A 6,420-nucleotide genomic window follows, 5' to 3' on the forward strand; every position below is an offset into this window, starting at 1 on the left:
AGAACAGAGTTTCTCAAACTATCTGATGTTGTGGAGTGGCGATTCCTACCCGCTTCAGCAGTGTGCCAGGGAATGGTACCCAGCCCTGGCTGTGACGCAGTCGCTGTGGACCAGCAGCTGATGCCTTGTGGACTGACACCAATCTGTGGACCACCAGGAAGAGCAGCATGGGCCTAGAGCACTGGTCTTCAGCTGTGGGTTGAGACGCTCTTCCATGCCTCCAAGATGGCGCAACAAGACAAGGGTGAGAAGGAGAACCCCATGCAGGAGCTGCGCATCCACAAACTCTGCCTGAACATCTGTGTTGGGGAAAGTGGAGACAGGCTCAACCGGGCAGCCAAAGTGCTGGAGCAGCTCACAGGCCAGACTCCTGCTTTCTCCAAAACTCGATACACAGTCAAGTCCTTTGGGATCAGGAGAAATGAGAAGACAGCCGTTCACTGCACTGTACGGGGGCCAAAGCTGAGGAGATCTTGGAGAAAGGGTTGAAGGTGCTAGAATACGAGCTGAGGAAGAATAACTTTTCTGACACCGGCAACTTTGGCTTTGGAATCCAGGAGCACATTGATCTGGGGATTAAATACAATCCTAGTATTGGTATCTACGGCTTGGACTTCTATGTGGTTTTGGGCAGGCCAGACTTCAGCATTGCTGACAAGAAACACCGAACTGGTAGCATTGGGGCCAAGCACAGCAAGGAGGAAGCCATGTGTGATGGCCTGGGATTCGGACTCGGATGCTGAACCTGAGGGATCCCAGCCTGCACAGGAGTCCCCGCCTCCAGAACCAGCTGAGCTGGGGCTGGGGCATGAGCCTGAAGGGTCCTCACCTGTGCTGGATCCTCAGGTGAAGGCACCAGCTGAGTCTGCTCTGGCTCCTGAGGTGATGGAGGACCCATTGCCTGCAGGTGCTCCACTCTCAGCCCCGTCAGGGGAAGATGAGGTTGCCTCTGGGTCCGGTAATCCTTCAGCCTCTCCTGAGCTGCAGAGGCTCAGGGCAGAGAGGCGGAGGGAACTAAGTTTCCGCAGGAGGAGTGCTCGCCTCCAGGCCAGGAGAGGCGAGTCACCAGAGGATCGGGGCCGCCCTATGCCTCGGGGCAGATAAAAGCTGGCCAGCCCCAGTCCCAAGTTGTGGGAGCAACATTGTTGGTTGCTAGTTCCTGCCTGAACCCTGTCTTGCTTTCCTGCCTGAGCTCCTGACCCACCCTGGCTCCTTGCTTGCATGCCTGTTCCTGACTTCACCTGACTCCCTGCCCTGCACCCAGCTTCAGCTCCTACGGACTGCCTCCACGTTGCACCTTTGACCACGGACCAGACTTGGACCTCGCCCATCGGGTAACCCACGGGACCAGCACACCATGTGTTGATTCCAGCAGAAGTATGATGGCATGATCCTTCCTGGTAAATGAAAAGTTTCCAATATAAAAAAGTCAATAAATTTTTCCACCATTAAAAAAACTGTGGGTCGGGACCCACCACCAGGTGGTATTCAGATCTAATGGAAGTCGCAACAGCAATACTGCCACTATCTAAAGAGAGTGAGTGAATACAACTAAATATTGCAGGAAGCTCTTTGAAAATTATCATCCATCTGCCCTCGAAGCTCTTGTGGCTTGTTGGGGCTCCAGAGCCTCAGATTCTTTTCTTTCTGTAATGCCTGGCTTTTCGCAACGCTGCCATAGCAGCAGGAAGAATGCAAAGCTATGAGTACTCTGGCCTTGAGGGAGGCGCAGAACAGGCTATTCTTCGCAGCTGAAGATGGCTTCGAAAAAGTCAAGGTAAGGCCACAGCAGCCTAGTGACCGAGCAGAATGGCAGCTTCAGAGCTCACAAAAGGCGTCACCTGCCCCAGACAGAAGACAAGGAGGGTTAGGAGGTGCCTCTTGTAATTACTACGCATCGAAAGGGGTAGAGGGGAAACAAAGCTTGGAAGAAAATGTGAGTTGAGTGTTGCTGGATCAGGCCAGTCTGCCAATGAGTGCAGGACCCTGTTCCCACATTGGCCAACTAGATGCTCCTATGGGAAGCCTGATTGCAGAAGCTCAGAGCAACAGCTCATTTGGGAATCCCAGCAAGTCATATTCAGGGGGTGTTGCCAGGCCAAATTCATAGAAACATAGAATTGTAGAGTTGGAAGGGACCCACAAATGTCATCTATTCCAACCCCCTGCAATGCAGGAATCTCAGCTAGAGCATCCATGACAGATGGCCACCCATCTTTTGCTTAAAAACCTCCAAGGAAGGAGATTCCACCACCTCCTGAGGGAGATTGTTCCACTGTCAAAGAGCTCTTACTGTCATAAAGTTTTTCCTGATGCTTAGTCAGAAACTTCTTTCTTGTACAGTGGTACCTCAGGTTACATACGCTTCAGGTTACATACGCTTCAGGTTACAGACTCCGCTAACCCAGAAATAGTGCTTCAGGTTAAGAACTTTGCTTCAGGATAAGAACAGAAATCGTGCTGCGGCGACAGTGGGAGGCCCCATTAGCTAAAGTGGTGCTTCAGGTTAAGAACAGTTTCAGGTTAAGAACGGACCTCCGGAACGAATTAAGTACTTAACCTGAGGTACCACTGTAACTTGAAGCCATTCGTTCAGGTTCTTGTTGAATGGTTTCTTTAAATGTAAAGGTTCATTATTGTTTCACCCGATGTGTATATCTTTAAGGGGCCAGAGCAAGATAACGAGACCCAGCTTAACAGCTGTGAAACATAGCAGGTGCTGCTGAGTTGTATTGATTAAGCTGTGTCAGCAATTGGGTGTAGTATATAAGGAGCAGCACCTAAATCTCTCATTAACCTGGAGGATGGGTTGGTGGTTGGGTCTGGTTTGTTGTTGATGTATTTAGTGTATAAGGAGTTTTTGTTTTTGAATTAAAACCTTGTTTAAGTTATTTTTGAGTCCCTTTTTAATGCATGGTCTCCCCAGCAAGCTCTCTGCAGCGCTACTAAACTGCAAATAGCCAACAGTTCTACCCTCCAGAGCAGGAATAGCAAGCTTGCGCCATCTTCCAAGGGACAGTCCTTGAGATATTTTAAGATGGCTGTCATATCTCCTCTCAGTCTCCTCTTATCCAGGCTAAACATACCTAGCTCCTTCAACCACTCCTCATAAGGCTTAGTTTCCAGAATGTCTGGAATGTTTCTATTATATGCATAAGTTTATTGTTGTTGTTGTTTAGTCATTTACTCATATCCAACTCTTTGTAACCCCATGGACCAGAGCACGCCAGGCACTCCTTCATGGATCACTGCCTTCCCGTGGCGAAGGGGCTTGAATAACTCAGAGAAGCTATGAGATACGCCGTGCAGGGCCACCCAAGATGGACAGGTCATAGTGGAGATTTTGACAAAACATGATCCACCTGGAGCAGGAACAGGCAAGCCACTCCAGAATCCCTGCCAAGAAAACCCCATGGACAAAGACAACAGGTATATACGTAAGTTACTTTTACCATATAGTACATCGTCCTCCAAGGTTTGGGAACAGTTCACTTCAAGGATCATTGCACCCCATTGGGGCCCGCTTGACCCTTTAGATCTGCAAAACTGACACTTTTACAAGTGTCATGTAATGTTCATTCCACACTTGCAATAAATAAGAGCTCAGCTGGTAGAGCAGGAGACTCTTGATCTCAAGATTGTGGGTTCGAGACCCACACTGGGCAAAGGATTCCTCCACTGTACTGTTTTCAGCGCCTGCTAACACCACTTCTGTTTCAGCATGTCTATCTCGGCATGTAAATCGTAGCCATCTTAATATGAGATTTTAGTGTAATTGTTTTTTAAAAAACAAACTTTTTTAATGTAGCTTTTAAAATGTTCAAGGGACTTACATTTACAAACATATTCATAAATACAGGTATGTTATGGGGGGCAGGACATATGAAACATTTACATTTCGTAGGATATATACAAACCTAAAAACAGCCTCTGTCCACAGCAATAGGAAGTTTTGAAAGCACACTAGAAATAAAACAAACACAGCTCAGTCTATCAAAGACCTTGAGGGTGGGGTGGTGAATTTCTCATACCTGGCACCAAAAGGATGTCGCCAAAGGCACCAAGTGGACCTTGCTGGGGGAGAGCTTCCCACAGGACCTAAAAAATGTCCGTTTGAGGATTTCACATGAACAAAACGTAGGAAGATGTTCCCCAAAGGCAATTTGGGAAATTAAAATCAGACAATTGGGAGGCACTGATTTCCCAGGCGTGGGGTCTGTTGCTGGTAAAGAAAAAGAGAGAGATGGCACCTGTTGTTTAAGAGGCATCACATTTATTTATTTATTTATTTATTTATTTATTTTATTTATTTATTTATTTATTTAATTTATTTATAATGTTTATTGGTGTTTCAAAAAGTTACAAGAATAAAAAAGAAAGAAAAAAGAAAAACAGAAAATACAAAATACAGGAAAAAAATAAAAACAATTAAAAACAAATCCATCTTTCCATATCTTATCTATCATTTGCTTGTTTCCTTAACCTCCTCACACCTCCCTTTTTTGTATTCTAATTCATTAATTGTTTCAGCAAATCCTTTCCTTCTTTGTTTTTATCTTACTAATTTATCTTAATATATTGTAACTTTACATTCTGACCTGTTAACAATCCAATTTTTACTTAATCCTTTATAACATTACTGCTAAAACCACATAGCTTCATTCCAGCATCCTTCTAACATTCCTTAATTTTACAATGTTTCTGTAGATAGACTTTAAATTTCTTCCAGTCTTCTTCTACTGACTCTTCTCCCTGGTCTCGGATTCTGCCAGTCATTTCCGCCAGTTCCATATAGTCCATCACCTTCATCTGCCATTCTTCCCGGGTGGGTAAATCTTGTGTCTTCCAATACTTTGCAATAAGTATCCTTGCTGCTGTTGTAGCATACATAAAAAAATTTCTATCCTTCTTTGGCACCAATTGGCTGACCATGCCCAGGAGAAAGGCCTCTGGTTTCTTCAGGAAGGTATATTTAAATGCCTTTTTCATTTCATTATAGATCATCTCCCAGAAAGCCTTAATCTTTGGGCACATCCACCAAAGGTGAAAGAATGTTCCTTCAGTCTCTTTACATTTCCAACATTTATTATCAGACAAATGATATATTTTTGCAAGCTTGACTGGTGTCATGTACCACCTGTATATCATTTTCATAATATTCTCTAAGCCATTACATGCCGTAAACTTCATACCTGTGGTCCATAACTGTTCCCAGTCAGCCAACATAATGTTGTGTCCAACATCTTGAGCCCATTTAATCATAGCAGATTTCACCGTTTCATCTTGAGTGTTTCATTTCAACAGCAAGTTATACATTCTTGACAAAATCTTAGTTTTGGGATCTAACAGTTCTGTTTCTAATTTTGATTTTTCCACCTGGAAGCCAATTTTCTTATCCAAATTATATGCCTCCATTATTTGATAATAATGAAGCCAATCTCGCACTTTGTTTTTTAGTTTTTCAAAGCTCTGCACCACATTTATTTCCCCCAAGCATCCTGAGTGACTTCTGCAAGACCCGGAGGCCATCATAGTTCTGCTGCTGCTGCTGCTGTTGTAGTAGCAGCAGCACCAAGCCAAATGTTACCCACACATTCCTCCTGCTGCTTCTTTGCTGGCCTTCGCCCAGCTGGAGGCATCTCTCTCAGAAGCAGAGAAGGCTCCCTGCAGCCAGGAGAGGGTATTTGGCCCAGCTGACTTTCCTTCGCCTCCAGCTCCACCACCTGAGGGTCTCCTGGTGTGAGGTCTTTAAATAGGCACCACCGAGTCCATCTTCACTGGAGTTATTGACTGCAAAGGCGACCAATCCGTTTGATCCAGGCCCCCTCCAGGCTGGTATTTTAAGGTTGTTATTATTATTGCAGGAGTATTCCGTAACATGCCATCGAACCAACGACAGGGCATTAGTGATGGATTCATGCTGGAACGTCCACACAATGTTTTGCTTTAGGAGTTGTCCAGCAATGTTTCTGGCAGTGTTGCTGTATTGCTGGCATCTGGAGAGACATTCTGGCACTACCGTGGGGGGAAAGAGGAGCAACACACAGCCCAAATATTTGGGTTATGAAAAGTTACAGGATTTCAGCAGGAAACTGTAGCCCATGTACCGATGGAAAACCAAGCAATACATCTACCCTGAAATTTTGGCAGTTGCAAGCAGCATTGGAAGCCCTGATCACCACCAAGTGCCACTGGCAAAGCAGGTTCCCAGTATTTTTCCAAGCACAATTCAAAGTGTTGGTGCTGACCTTTCAAGCCCTAAACAGCCTTGGTCCAGTATACCTGAAGGAGCGTCTCCTCCCCCATTGTTCTACCCGGACACTGATGTCCAGCACTGAGGGCCTTCTGGCGGTTCCCTCATTGCAAGAAGTGAGGTTACAGGGAACCAGACACAGGGCCTTCTCGGTGGTGGTGCCCGCC

General features: G+C 45.7%; 1 pseudogene across 1 annotated transcript; it reads left to right on the plus strand.

Annotated features, from left to right (window-relative positions):
• The first annotated feature begins 206 nt into the window (after positions 1 to 206).
• On the plus strand, positions 207 to 710 carry LOC309329682 (large ribosomal subunit protein uL5 pseudogene; annotated as a pseudogene). Its single transcript has one exon. The product of its transcript is annotated as a large ribosomal subunit protein uL5 pseudogene (transcript).
• The last annotated feature ends 5,710 nt before the right edge of the window (positions 711 to 6,420 follow it).

Source organism: Podarcis erhardii, assembly GCF_964252035.2.
Source record: "Podarcis erhardii genome assembly, chromosome: 14".
Lineage (NCBI taxonomy): Eukaryota > Metazoa > Chordata > Lepidosauria > Squamata > Lacertidae > Podarcis > Podarcis erhardii.